The following is a 15,579-nucleotide window of genomic DNA, read 5'->3' on the forward strand; positions in this document are numbered from 1 at the left end:
ATATTCAGTAAATCTTCCAGAAAGTACATCCAACTTGCTTTTTCCCCCCGGTGGGGGGGGGGGAGAGGATTATCTTCTAGACCTCTTGATATTTTGTCAGAGGGAAACCACTGAAGACCTTCTGTTAAGGGTCTGGCCTCATCAATCAGTCCACTTCATTTTTGGATGGCTCTCATTGTCAAGAAGTTTTTCTTTACAACAAACTTCAGCAATTTCTACACATTGCCCTCTGAGGCTAACATATCTAATCCCTGTGACACAGTGAACTATATAATAACTTTTTATTTAATTGAATTTCCTCATAGATGCCCCTAGAATAATCATGCTTTGTTGCCATTTATAATAAATTCTCTAATGTGAATAATCCTTTATAACAAATCTGTTCAAGGGAATCAGAAACCTCAAACTGAAGGGATTCTTGCTTTAGGCAGGAGCTGGAACAAACCACTTTAAGGTTCCTTCTAGCTCTGGGAGCCCATTTTACTCACCCTTGTAAGAACAGCATTATATAACAAAAGCATCCACAGTTTGCTCTGTACTTTTGTTCTATCACCAAGGTATAATCTACAGGAAAAAACCACCTAAACTCCACAAGCAAATATTAAAACAACTTCCTACATGCAAAAAGTTGTAGGACCTTTCCTGCAGAGGCAGGAAAAATAACAGAAAGTGAACAGTAGGGTAGGCAAGTAGGCCATACATATATGATATCTCTTCCTTCCTTTACAGGACTCTAAACATTTCTTTTAACTTTTTAATTCTATTCAGTCTTCCAAAAAGCTAAGAGTAAGTTCTGTTATGGCTCCAGTTCCTACATAAATTGAAATTTTAATTTCTGGCAGGATATTTCATTAAATACTATTAGCAGAGGTTAAGACTATCCAATACTCATCATATTAAGGACCATTTAAAATCACTAGGATCATTTATTGGTTCTGGCTTAAGAGACAGAAAAAAAATTAAATATAGATTTAGATACACACATCTTGCAGAATTAAGACACTCAGGAACTAGTCTGACTAAATTGTTTTATGTCTCTCAAATTCATGAAACCAAAATTTTTAAAGTCTAACTTTAAATATATTATAAATTAGTTTTTTCAATATGTTAGTCTACTTATCACAAGTCAGAGGAAAGGACATTTAGAATAATAATATACTTCTTTCAAAACAGATTGTCAAAAAATAACAAAATTTTATCTGGAGGAACAAAAGGTCAAGAATATTAAGGGAATTAATGGGAAAAAAATGGGAAAAAAAGAATATCAAGGGAATTAATGGGAAAAAATGGGGGGGGAAGAATATCAAGGGAATTAATGGGGGGAAAAAGGAATGGGGCCTACCAGTACAGGTCTCAAACTGTACTACAAAGCTATAATAATCAAAACAATTTGGTAATTGATAAGAAATAGAAAGGGTGATCAGTGGAACAGATCAGGTATACAATATACCAAAGCAAATTAATACAGTAAGCAATCTAACGTTTGATAAACTTAAAAGACTGCAGCTATTGGGGCAAGAACTCCTTATTCAACAAAACTGTTAGGAAAACTCAAAAAGTAACATTACAAAAACCAGGTGCAGCATCTCACACCATACACCAAGATAAGCTAAAAAAAAGCTACATGATTTAGAAATAGTGACATCAAGATGGAATCTTGCTGGTATTTACATCTCATCAGTACCCTCTGCCCCTCTGAATGGACTCTGACCAAAAGGCAGAGCCATAGGCTCCAGGTTCTCTATTTAAAGAGAAGACTGAGCAGTTGCTTTTATACTTCTTTGGAATTCTCCATCATGCCTCCACATTGAGTGTACCTTTCCTCCTTTCACCACTTTTCAGTTTCCTTTTCTATGTTATTTTTCTCCATTATACTACAAGTTCCTTGAGGGCAGAGACTATCTTTGTTTTCATTTGTATCCCCAGTGGTAAGCACAGTATCTGGCACATATTAAGTACTTAATAAATATTTACTGACTGAATGACTGACATCATAAGCAAATTAAGCATGTAAGAAATTATCTATGAGATCTATAGCAAGAAGAAGAGTTCGTGACCAAACGAGAGATAGTGAAGTTTGCTGGAAGTAAAATAGATAATTTAAATTACACAAAATTTAAAAGTTTTTGCACAAACAAAACCAATGCGGCTAAAATTAAAAGAAAAGTAGGAAACTAGGTAAGATATTTTCAGCAAGTTTCTCTGAAAAAGATCTCATTTATAAGATATAAAATGAACTTGGTAAAATTTGTATTCCCCATTAGATAAATCTTCAAAGGATATGAATAGGCAATTTTCATTAAAAAAATCCAAGTTATCAACAGCCATATAAAAAAAGGCTCTAAATCACCAATAATTAGAGAAATGTAAATTAAAGCAATTCTAAGTCTCCACTTCACACCCCTTAGATTGGTGAAGATGACAAAAAAGGAAAATGAAAAATGCTGAAGATGATGTGGTTAAATAGATACACTATTGCACTATTGGTGAAGCTATGAAGTAGTCCAATCATTCTGGAAAGCAATTCAGAACTATGCCCCCAAAGCTATTAAACTCTGGCCTTCTGACTCAGTAATACTGCCACGAGGTCTATATACCTCAATAAGATCAAAGAAAGGAGAGATCTATATGTACAAATATATTTCTAGCACCCTTCTTTGTGCTGGCAAAAAATTTGGAAACTGAGGGAAAGTCTATCAATTGCAGAATGGCTGGGCAAGTTATGGTATATGAATGTGATAGAAATATGGTCGTTAAATGATGAAGGGCACCACTTCAGAAAAACCTAGGAAAAGTTGTCTGAACTAATGCAAAGTGAAGTGAATAGAACTAGAAGAACAATGTATAAAATAAATGCAATATTATAAAGATAATCAACTTTGAAAGACTAAGCAACTCTGAACAACACAATAACCAAACACAATTCCAAAAGACTAATGGCAAAACATGCTATCCATCTCCACACAGGGGGCTGATGAACTCAGACTGAAAACTTACTTTTTTCTTTTTCTTTATTTTTTTGGACATGGTTAATGTGGCAATTTATTTCAATTGACTATACGTATTTGTAATGGGATTTATTTCTCTTGACTTCTTAGTGGGTTAGGGATAGGGGAAAAGGGAGGAAGAGAATCCAGAAGTGAAAATAAAATTACACACACACACACACACACACACACATATACTTTAAAAGTACATTGTCATTTCAGTTAGAATAGCATTGCTCCCAATATTCTTACATTTGTATAGGCTTATGGCAAACAGGCACTCTTTCTTGATAACTCATTCATTTTAACAAAATTCTACTATGATTAATTTGGAGGTACCATTGTTATAACAAGAATGTATCTATGTATTCTCTTTCTATTTAGGATACATTTAGCTAGATTAGATAAATATAGTTGTTGCTTTCATTCAGATATCTTAAATTACTGCATCTCAGGATCAAGCTGGATACAATTTCAAATATACCTATTAGGGAAGGGAGAAATGGGGTAGGCATTGAAAAGGGGGCTAGAAAGAGAAATTAAAATTTAACACAGGAGGGTACACACAGAGAAAAGGTTAGAAAACATACAGATGACTGGAATTTATGGAATAAAATATCTTTGGATTTACCAGAAAAACCTTTGAAGATGAAGTAAATACTACAAGCTTTCCCCCAAATAGCATATACTGTGTATACTCTCTCTTTCAAGAGGGCTAGGTATCCAGTTTCTTTTCCACGGAAACTGACAAAGATTTTTAAAGTGGTGGTGGTTTTGTGTCATAAATACTTAACCACTTGGAGTAGGAATGACAATAACTCATTTCAAATAGGTCAGGATGGAGCCACTGGACAGTAACAGCTATTCACTTCTACATATTCTGACCAGATGTGAACTGATGGACCAAAGAAAAAACACTCCATATCCAATTACCTATCACCTGAACCATCCAAACCTCAGATTACCTTCAACCACAGCATGTTAACTACCTACCTTCCCCAAAGAAAAGATACAGAATTACAGGAGAAATACTGAACTCTTTTAGCTCCTTCACAACTGTTAACCTAATCAGTCCACTTAGGGCTCTGGCATTTTAATAAGTTTCCTCTTCCTACAGGGGATGTCCCTGAGCTGATGCTTACATGTTTTTGATTTATTTTAATTTGGGTTGGGTTGGTGTTTAAAGTCTGCTACCTTGGACAGTGATGTATTTGCTCAGGTCATCTTAAGACACTGCTCCATTTCTGATATCTAGAATTTGGTATTATCCCGCTCTAATTTTAACCTCCTAATTTACAGTCTTTATTATTCCCATATAGCCATAGAACCAGCTGCTCTTTCCAATCCTTATTCATCCAAAGGCATCGACCCCAACACTGCCCTTAAGACCCTTTGATGCAAATTCCATACCATCTCCTGGAGTCTCACTTTCACCTGGGTGGTGGCTTAATTTTTTAAAATAAATCAGGTTCAACAGAAATATCTTGGACAACTAAAAAAGTCTTTTCTTTTCTCTAAAGCTTTCTTATTGTTACTGTTATAATGACAGACATTCATCAAGTATTTTAAAGTTTTCAAATACACTATCTCATTTGGGCCTCACAACAACACCATAAGGAAGGTGCCATTCCAATTTTATGAAACCGAAAACTGAGAAGTCTCTTGCCTTTTTAAAGGTGGGATTTAAATCAGGGTCTTTCTGACTCCACGTGTGCCATTCTATACACCGGGCCACAACACATAAAATTATGAGTGGCAACTAGTCACATCAATTCCTCCAAACCATTTACGATTTAATCCCTTTAACCTTTCCTATTCTTTTTCTCCTATCAAAAATTACCCGAAGTGCTAGTGTTGGTCATTTCAATAATTCCTCTGATTACAACCAACCAATAATGATTTATTAAGTATCTATTATGCGCCAGGCACAGTATCTACTAAACTGAAGCAAATGTTTATCTCTAAGACATCTGTACCAGTGTGGCGCTCTCTGGGTATTCCTAGCTGCCCTGGAACCTTACACAGGTCTTCATCTACAACTCATTGCATACATCTCAATAGGCTTCTACTTCCAACTGCTTCTTCAGAAGGGTTTTTTTTTTTCCAGGAAACCTTGCCTGAATCATCTTTCGACAGAGGGAAAGCAAACTGATTATTTGCTGAACTCTGTATGGCTCTTCCACTTTCTTACAAAATGATCCCATGAATACAATTTTTACATAAAGACAGCAAACTTACCTGAGAGGGATTTTAACAGTTTTCTTTACCACTGAATCAATACATAACTAGGCCTAATCTAACCCTAACATCCAGGCTTTATTCACTAGACCATGCTACAGCTTATCAAACTCTACTTCTTAAAACATTCTTCTCCAAAAACAAAGGTAAGAAATTCTTTTTAAAGAATGTTGTGACCTCAATACATGATGTCTCAGCAGAAGAACACTAAGGTAATTTCTGTGTCTGATAACCTAGCTGTCCAAAGACTAAAATAAAAGCAAAGTAAGCAAAAAGACCTAACTTGCCAAATGAACAATACAGGCTACTTTTCAATTCCTTTTACATTCAGAGGAGCGAAGAGTAATGACAATAATAGCAAATTTCAGGGCACTAAATATACCAGACTTTTTTTTAAAAAGGAGAAAGACAGTTGATTATGGAGTCCTGAGGGAAAACAGGACAGGACAGAGTTTGGGTGTGTTAAGACAAGAAAAAAAAAATCATCATACAGACACTGCCTCAATAGGTTGCTCCTTGCCATTGGATTAAAAAATCTGTTGGTAGAATTTTGTTTATGCAGTGAGTGAATCCAGAGAATTGCTACAGCTTCTTAATCACTAATGAGAAAGAAGGGAGCTATTGGTGAAGTTAAAATACAGAAAACAGAACAAGATTATAAATTCTTAAATTTCCTGTATTCAAAAGCAAGTGTCCATTCTAGTACAGATTCTAAACAAAGGAAGGAAAGGCATTGGAAAAGCTAGATGTCTGGAATCTTGGGTAAAGAACTCAAATATTTGACAGATGAGTAGCCACATACTCCTTGAACAAAATGAAGGATATTTGTGTTTTACTTCAAGAAAGTTAGTTAAAGAAATCAATTTTTGAGTTGTGAAAAACACACACTTGTGGCCTAACAATACAGATGCATTTTTAATAATTTTAAGAGTGTCAATCTTTTAAAAATTGTTTTAAAAATCATTTTAAAAATTGTTTACTTTCCTTTTAATATTATTTATATTTCTTAATGTATCATTCTTTCTAAGCATTCCTCTATCAAAGACCAATCCACTGTGGCAAATACTATTTTTAAAAGAGGGAAGAAAAACAGTTTAGCAAAACTAAACAGCATTTTGAAAAAAAAAATCTGATGTTATATATAGAGTCTCCAACTTCTGCAAAAAAAAAAAAGCAAGAGGAGGGAACTTCTATTGCTTCATGACATTTATTTCCAATGGTTTTCCATTGTTCTTTCCATTTACTTGGTTGTAGTCATTGTATATGTTATTGTTCTTGGCTCTGCTTATTTCATTTCGCATCAGATCACACATATCTTTCCATGCTTCTCTATATGCATCACATCATATATACAATAATATTCCATTATATTTATGCATAATTTGCTTAGCCATTCTCCAATTGAAGAGTATCTATTTTGTTTCTACTTCTTTAAAATTAAAAAAAGATGGCATATAAATATTTAGTTTTATACAGGGCCTTTCTTTGTGTAATTGTTCTCCTTTGAGTACATGCCTAGCAGTGAAATCTCTGGGTTAAATAAATGGTACAGATATTTTAATCACTTAATTTGTATGATTCCAGTTTATTACCCATAACAGGCAGATCAACTGACAGCTCCACCAACAATATTTCTATAGTAAGTCTGTCTCTCCACAACCTCTCCTAAAGTGATTATTCCTGTCTTATATATCTTTTAAAATTTGCTTGATAAAATTATTGTCTATTATATTAAACTCTTCAACAAAATGATTGATAGAAACCTTATTTCTAATCTGCTACTTCCTTCTTATTCTAGTTGCATTAGCTTTTTTATGCAAAAGCTTTTCAGTTTCATGTAACCACTATTATCTATTTTATTTTTTTATGATTACCTCTATTTCCTAATTGGTTAAGAATTTTCTCCTGGTCATATCTGTAAACGGTACATGATCTGGTTCTTTTCTCATTTTTTATAGTAAAATCTTTAATAATTAGGTCATGTGTCCACTTGTGAGTTTATTTTGGCATCTAACCCAAGGCATTATTCTATACTTGATTTCTGCCACACTTCTTTCCAATTTTCCCAGAAATTCTTGTCAAAGAACTCAAAATCTTATAAAAGTGAATGTTGAAAAAAGGGGAAATGAAGAGATGGAAGGAAAAAAATTAAAGGGAATAGAGAGAAGGGGAGAAAAAAAGGGAAGGAAAGAAGAGAGAAGCAAACTGAAAGAAGAGGAAAAGAGGGAAGGTTTAAAATTGTCCATTTTCTTCACCAGTATTTTACAATTCAGGCAAGTATCTCTGCCTTTACCAGTATCTCTAGTCATTATTTTGTTGTTGTACAGTCACTCAGTCATGTCTGACTCTTTGTGACTCCGTGGACCATAGTACACCAGGCCCTTCTAACCTCCACTACCTCCCCAAAGTCTATCCAATTCATGTTCCTTGCTTCCATGACACTATTTATCCATCTCATCCTCTGCCCTCCCCTGCTCCTTTTGCCTTCAATCTTTCCCAACATCAGGGTCTTTTCTAATGAGTCTTGTCTTCTCATTATATGGCCAAAATATTTCATCTTCAGCTTTGGTATTTTATCTTCCAATGAATAGTCTGAAGTAATATCTTTTAAGTACTGACTGAGTTAATCTCCTTGCTGTCCAAGGGACTCTCAAAAGTCTTCTCCAGCACAATTTGAAAGTGTTCATTCTGTGATGTTCAGATTTCCTTATAGTCCAAATCACACGGCCATACACTGCTAGTGGAAAAACCACATGGACCCGACCTTTGTTAATGAGGTGATGTTTTTCAGCATGCAGGCCAGATTTGCCACAGCTTTCCTTTCAAGGAATAAACATCTTTTAATTTCATGGCTAAATTCACCATCTACATTGATCTTTGCACTCAAGAATACAAAATCTGACACTGCTTCCATTTCTTCTCCTCCTTCTATTTGCTAGGAAGTGATGAGATCAGTTGCCAAGATCTTAGGGGGTTTTTTTTATGTTAAGTTTCAAGCCAGATTTTATACTCTCTTCTTTCATGCTCATCAAGAGGCTTTTTAACTCTTTTTCACTGTCTGCATATCTGAAATTGTTGCTATTTTTCCCAGCAACCTTAATTCTGGCTTTTGATTTGTTTAGCCTGGCATTTCATATGATGTACCCTGCATATAAGTTAAATAAGGTGACAATATGCAGCCTTGTTGTATTCCTTTTCGAATCTTAAACCAATTAGTTGTTTCATATTCTGTTCAAACTCTTGCTTCTTAGCCTGTATATAGGTTCCTCAGGAGACTCTCATCCCTTTATGGACTTGCCACATTTTGTTGTGATCCACAGAGTCAAAGGCTTTAGTGTAGTCAGTGAAGCAGAAGTAGATGTTTTTGTTTTTTCTGGAACTTCCTTGCTTCTTTCACAATCCAGTGAATGTTGCCAATTTGGTCTCTAGTTCTTCTGTCTTTTTGAAAACCAGTCCACTCCTCTGATAATTCTCAGTTCACATACTGCTGAAGCCTAGCTTGCAGAAACTTAAGCATAACCTTTCCAGTATGTGAAATCAGTGCAACTGTTTGGTAATCTGATTATTCTTTGCCACTGCGCTTCTTTAGGATTGGGATATAAAATGATCTTTTCCAATCCAGTAGCCACTGTTGAATTTCCCAAATTGACTGGCATATTGAGTACAGTAGGTTAACAGCATCATCTTTTAGGATTTTAAATAGCTCAACTGGAATTCCATTACCTCCACTAACCTTATTGTCAGCAATGTTTCCTAAGGCTCACTTGACTTCATTTTCCAGAATGTCTGACCCTAGATCAGTAACTACACCATAGTGAGTATTGGTAATGATAAGATCTTTCTTATATAGTTCTGTGTATTCTTCCACTTCTTCTTAACCTCTTATACTTCTGTTAAGTCCCTACCATTTTGTCTTTTACCATGACCATTTTTTCATGAAACATTCTCTTGCTATCTCTAATTTTCTTGAAAAGATCTTGTCTTCCTTATTATGTTATTTTCTTTTATTTCTTTGCATTGCTCATTTAAGAAAAACTTATCTCTCCTTGTTACTCTCCAGAATTCTGAATTCAGTTTCTGAATTCCCTTTTTCCTTTACCTTTTGCTTTCCTTCTTTCCTCAACTATCTGTAAAGCCTCATCAGACAGCCATTTTTGTTTCTTGCTCTTCTTTTTCTTTGGGAGGTTTTTTATTGCTGCCTCTTGTACAGTATTGCAAACCTCTGTTCATTGTTTTTTAGGCACTAATCCATTCATCACTTCCACTTTATATTCCTATGCCATGTTATTTAGGTCATACCTATACAGTATGACAGCTTTTTCTACTGTTTCTTCAACTTAAGTCTAAATAGTGTGATAAGAAGCTCATGATCTGAGCCACAGTCAACTCTAGCTCTTGTTTTAACTAACTGTGGAGAGTTTCTCCACCTTCTCAATCTGATTTCATTGTTGACCAACTGCTGATGTCCATGTGTAGTTATTTTAGGCCCTTCTAATTTCCCCCAGGCCATTATACCACCAGCTTCCACTCTGACTAAACTTGACTTCTTTGGTCTTCATGATCAAACACTTCAATATTGCCCTCATCAATACTCTAGTCTCTCTCACTCCTTGCAAATACCTAATCTTATATCACTTTCACCTTCTGCTTTCTCAATTTGTGCTCCAAGGCCATACAGTTTTGCTTAAGAAAATCACAGAATCACACAGACTTGGCTTACTACAAAATCATAGGGAGTAAATTCCAGCAGAGTATTCACTGATGCTCATCACTCTCTGTGTTCTCTAGCCCCAGTATAACCTCACTCTCTCCAAAGCATCTGGGCCAAACCCTCTACTTTCCTTCAGTACAAAACTCCAACTTAACTGCCTTCAGTTTGGCAAATTTCTCTGCCTCCCATTTCAAAAAAAAAAAATCAAGACCATTAGATGGAAACTTCTTTTTCCTTCTTCTTTGCCTCATCCCATCTCCAGTGGCTAGCAAGAGTCACATTCTTAATTCTCAAAGAAATCCCTTCTCCCAGTCCCCAATTATAAGAGATTCTGAAGTGAGGCTCCCCTCGATTCCCCTAAAAGAAAGCTTATCAAGCATATAGCTGGGCCTGAGCTCTGCTATAATGCTTAACACAGGCATGTTACAGCATGTGTTGCAACCTCAAGCCTCAAACCCCAGAATCTGGAAAGAAGAGAAAACATTATACTATCTCACAGAAAAATAAATTATGGCATAAGCATCCAAATAGGACAGAACTTCGGGCGGGAAGACACAAACTTAAATAGTTAAAGTGATGTCAATATTTCAGTGCAATTCAATCCCACATATTTAGATTTGTCTGGGTCAGCTGTAAATAATGAGTGCACACATCTCAGAATTTTTCCACTGCATGGGGAGTGTTAGAGAGGTTTTATGTAGCAGGGAGACAGACCAATCTGTAAAAAGGCAATGGGATATTTCTAGCATCCTATTTCAATGTGAAAAGCCCTGATGGAAGGGCTGATCAGAATGACTTATGCCTGTTAGGTTATACAGCAAAACAATCTGTATAAGTAAGTTTATACTGTAACAACATTTCAATTTGTGCAAAAATTATGCTAATAACCCCTACTAGTATAAAGAGCCTAATACTAATTCTATCTAAATTACGCTCTGTGTGTGCATATACATACATATATGTATATATATGCATGTGTGCATATGTATGTATGTGTGAGATGTCCAAGACAGTAATAGAGTCTATTAACAAGGGCAAGACAGCATGATACAGTAGAAAGAATGCTAGGCTTATAGGCAGGAGACATCTATTTTCTGGGTTTGATGCTTGTTGTCTAAGTGACCACAGGGCCAATCACTTAACCGCTTAGAGCTTCTTTCCCCATATGAGAAATTAGGTTAACACTTGCACTGCCTATGTCACAGGGCTGTTAGGAGGAAAACATATTGCACCCTACACATTAAAGCATTATAAAATGAGAGTTATTATCATGGGAATACAATCTATGCCAGGGACACGCTGGAATCTGAGGGGTTGCCACAAAACCACATAAGAGAGGTAAGTCCTATTTTCAAAAAGGACTTTATTATGACCTTTTCCTGCCTCATTACATACAAGAGGGCCTCAAAGTAACTGCTATATCCAGCCACCAGACTGCTGACTACTGTCATCATCACTGAGGTCCAAGGCCATTGCTGACAACCTGAAGCCAGTTTCTCTCATTCGCCAGCATCTGTGGCTAGATTAAAGAGATAGCAAGGAGTCTTAAGTAAAGAGCAAGGGATGAAAAGGTTTAAGCAGATGGATGCAGGGGATACTTTCTTAAGCACCAGGGAAGCAGAAGATGGGGCACCTAGGAAAGACATCAAACAGAAATAATAGAGACAAGGGGGCACCAAAAGGGGAACCCACCTATAGCAACATTTCCCATAGGGAAATACAAAGACTAAAACTCCCCATAAGCCCCACCAAAAAAAAACAAACAAACATGTATTTTAAATACGGTGCTCTAGGATCACTCACTAATAAACTCCTTTGACTTTAAGCATTAAGCAAAGTGACAAGAGATTCGGTTTTGAAAACACCAAATAACCAGTTAAAGCACAACTTTCACTGGAGCTTATAAATTAAAGGAAAATTCAATGAGCTGTGCAAACGGGAAAATCACTGAATTAAACAGAAAGAAATACTTAAAAAATAAGGCTTCAGTAGATGGAGCTCTCCCCTCTGAATTGGTGCTGAACCACAGATCTTACAAGTCTACGTTTTTGGAAACAGTCTTTCAGAGGAGATGCAACACAGAGGTTCTAAACATTAGCACTGATTAAAATGCCAATCACCCTTTTCCTAAAAGCAGTGGCATTAACTCCAGTGTATGTGCCACACTTCAACGCTGAATAATGGTATTATTAAACATGGAATGAGTATCAACAGTGCCCCCTGGCACTTCTGGAGAGTAAGATGTGGCCCCTGCCTAGTAGTTTGCCATCAAGATTACTACTGCTATGAATTAGCTTTGACAACAATGCCCTACTTTCGGATTTCACTTTCAAAAGGGGGAGAGATGACCCCGAACTCAATCTTTGTAAAATTCAATCTTTGGAATTTAATGTTAGTTGCTAATTCGTTTTCTATTGAAAAGTTTCATTAAGTCAGTAAATATGACTGATTTCCACTGTCTTCTATGGTTCATCATACCCAAACGTGACAGCCAGAATCCCATGAATTTATATTCATGCCTGGGTACTATTTTAATAAGCTAACTCAAAAAGGATTTAATTTTACACCTTAGGATTTTTTATTGACATTCAATTGTTCAGCTACCGAATCAGTGTTGGCTGTCACCTCAGGCAAAGGCTAAAAATCTATTCTTGAATATCTAGAAATAAATAGATGCCACACCAAAGTCAAAAGGTCATTATAAAAACTCAGATGGAAAGACAAGGGGATTTGTAAGTGAAAGGGAGGGGGAAGGGATGGAAACATAAAAATATTTAGATCTAATGAGAATGAAGCAATATCTTTGGAAAATGGTCCCTTGAAAAGCTCCATTTCTTATCCTAAAAATACCTCCAACATACGAAAGATTGGCTAAATAGTTCAATGATCTTGCTGAAAAAAGAGCTTGATGTGCAAAAACTAACACATTGTTCTGCCACCTTAGAAATCCAGTGAAAAGCTAGACTAACTTGGATACAGTAGCCAAACAAAGACACATAAGAAAGAATTCCCATAAATAATCATGATTATGTGCTTTGAACATCCACTTTAAGACTGAGTTCAACACCTTCCTTTCACGTGTCATACACAAGGACATAAACTGAATTATCCAGAAATAAAAACATTCAAAATACATTCAAAAACATTTGTTTTGACCATTAACTCCCTGTGTTATAAAAGGCAGTAAGTACAGACATATAGCCACCTAGCTCACAGTCAAGAATTTCAGTCTGAACAGCTGAGCCTAGCTTCCACATACATTAGGATGTTTCACTTGACACTGTAATATATCTTTCACTAAAGTCAGCACACTGGCAGAAACTAGGTACAGACCAACATCTCACCCTGTATAACAAGATAAGGTCAAAATGGGTACATGATTTACACATAAAGGGTAATAAAAGCAAATTAAGCATTAAAGGGTAAGCAAATTAAGAGAGTATGGAATAGTTTATCTGTCAGATTTATGGATAAGGGAAAAATTTCAAACCAAAGAAGATATATACAGAAGATTACAAAATGTAAAGTAGATAATTTTGATTAGATAAAATTAAAGTTTTTGCACAAACAAAATCAATGCAACCAAAATTATAAGGAAAGCAGAAAACAGAGGGAAAATTTTTGCAACAAGTATCTCTGATAAATACCTCATTTCTCAGATATATAGAGAACTGAGTCAAATTTATAAAAATACAAGTCATTCCCCGACTGATAAATGGTCAAAGGATATGAACAGGTGGCTTTCAAAGAAATCAAAGCTATCTATAGTCATATGAAAAAATGCTCTAAATCACTATTGATCAGAGAAATGCAAATTAAAACCACTCTGAGGTATTACCTCACACCTAACACAGTGGCTAATATGGCAAAAAAGGAAAATGTTGGATGTTGGAGAAGATGTGGGACAACTGGGACACTAATGCACTGTTGGTGGAGTTATGAACAGATCTCACCATTCTGGAGAGCAATTTGGAATTATGCCCAAAGGGCAATAAGAGTGTGCATACCCTTTGATTCCTCAATACCACTGCTAGGCCTACATCTCAAAGACATCTAAAAAAAGGGAAAAATACCTATTTGTACAAAAATATTTATAGCCGCTCTTTTTGTGGTGCCTAAGAACTGGAAATCAAAGGGATGTCCACCAATTGGAGAATGGCTAAACAAACTATGGTATATGATTGCAATGGAATATCATTGTGCTATAAGAAATGACAAGCAGAATGTTTTCAGAAAAACCTGGAAAGACTTAAATGAACTGCAGCATAGTGAAGTGAACAGAACCAGTTGTACACAGTAATAGCAATACTGTTTGATGAAGAACTGTGAACGACTTAGCTATTCTTAGCAATACAATGATCCAAGAAAATCCCAAAGGACTAATGATGAAGCATACTATCCACCTTTCCAGAGAAAGAATTGATATTGACTGAATACAGACTGAAGTATGCTATTTTTTCACTTTCTTTCCTTTTTTTTCCCTTTTATTTGTGTCTTCTTATACAAAATGACTAACATGGAAATACTGCACATAATTGCACATGTATAACCTATATCTGATTGCTTACCATCTCGGGGAAGGGATAGGGAATGGAGGGATAGAATTTGGAACGCAAAACTTTAAATAAAAACGTTAAAAAATTAAAGAAGAAATAAAGTCAGGATACTTTCATGACGTTGGACATAAGTCCCTTATAATCTGTCCATGATCTATACCTGCAGATGTCTCTGTAGGGGTATTTGATGTTGGGGTTTTTATACAAACATCTTTCTGAAGAAGTCAACACATTTTTAGATGGAGTGTAAAGACTGTCAAATTGGTCTGTTTCTGATGCCCAAGTCCTGAAAATAGAATATGAATGGATATACAATCCAAGAAAGCACCTGGTAAGCATTCAGCACAAGTGAGAGAATATGTTAAATACATTGGGAGGTACTTGGAAAAGCGCTGGAATAGAAAGTTTATATAATGTGAGTAAATGAGAATATATTTATTTTCAAAGAAGACATTTCTAGAAGTTATTTCTAATTTAATAACAAACCACTGAAGACAACACAGCAGCAAACATAATCCAAGCAGATACTATAGTCCATAGAAAGAGGAAGTCATGAATCTAGAATCATATTTGTCTTAAATCAGAAAATTTCAGAGTTGGAAGAGATCTCTCGGGTCATCTATTCCAACCCATACCTAACTGCAGAAGGAATTCCCTCTACAACATTACTGGTGAGTGATCATCATTGAGCCTCTGACTGAAAAACTCCAAAGACAGGAAAATTGCTATCTCCTATGCTAGGCTATTCCACATTTAGAGAGCTCTAATTGTTAGGAAACATTCCCTCATATAGTTTTTTAATTTTTAGAATGCTAATTTAAAGTTGAAGAATGATATTACCAATCTACCACCAGTAGGGAGGACATGTTCTTTGACTCATTTTTTGGAGAGGGAGGCAGAAGGCTTCTAGCCACAGAAGCTTTCCCTCTTTGTGACTCATAGTATGCAAAGTCTGCAACAATCAAACACAGTGAAGCCACAGGAGTTTCAAATCTTCAATAAAATAAGAGAATGTTGTTTGTTTCCTTTAAAATTAAGAATCTTCAAGTCTTATTCCAATGATTCCTCATATTGTAAAGGTAACTCT

The 15,579-nt window shown here is 35.6% G+C and overlaps 1 protein-coding gene across 2 annotated transcripts in view; it reads right to left on the bottom strand.

Moving 5' to 3' along the window:
- EXOC4 (exocyst complex component 4) overlaps positions 1–15,579 on the bottom strand; it is an 860,605-nt gene that overhangs the window by 689,611 nt on the left and 155,415 nt on the right. The window lies entirely within an intron of this gene.

Source organism: Phascolarctos cinereus, unplaced genomic scaffold, assembly GCF_003287225.1.
Source record: "Phascolarctos cinereus isolate Bilbo 61053 unplaced genomic scaffold, phaCin_HiC Scaffold_1;HRSCAF=81, whole genome shotgun sequence".
Classification (NCBI taxonomy): domain Eukaryota; kingdom Metazoa; phylum Chordata; class Mammalia; order Diprotodontia; family Phascolarctidae; genus Phascolarctos; species Phascolarctos cinereus.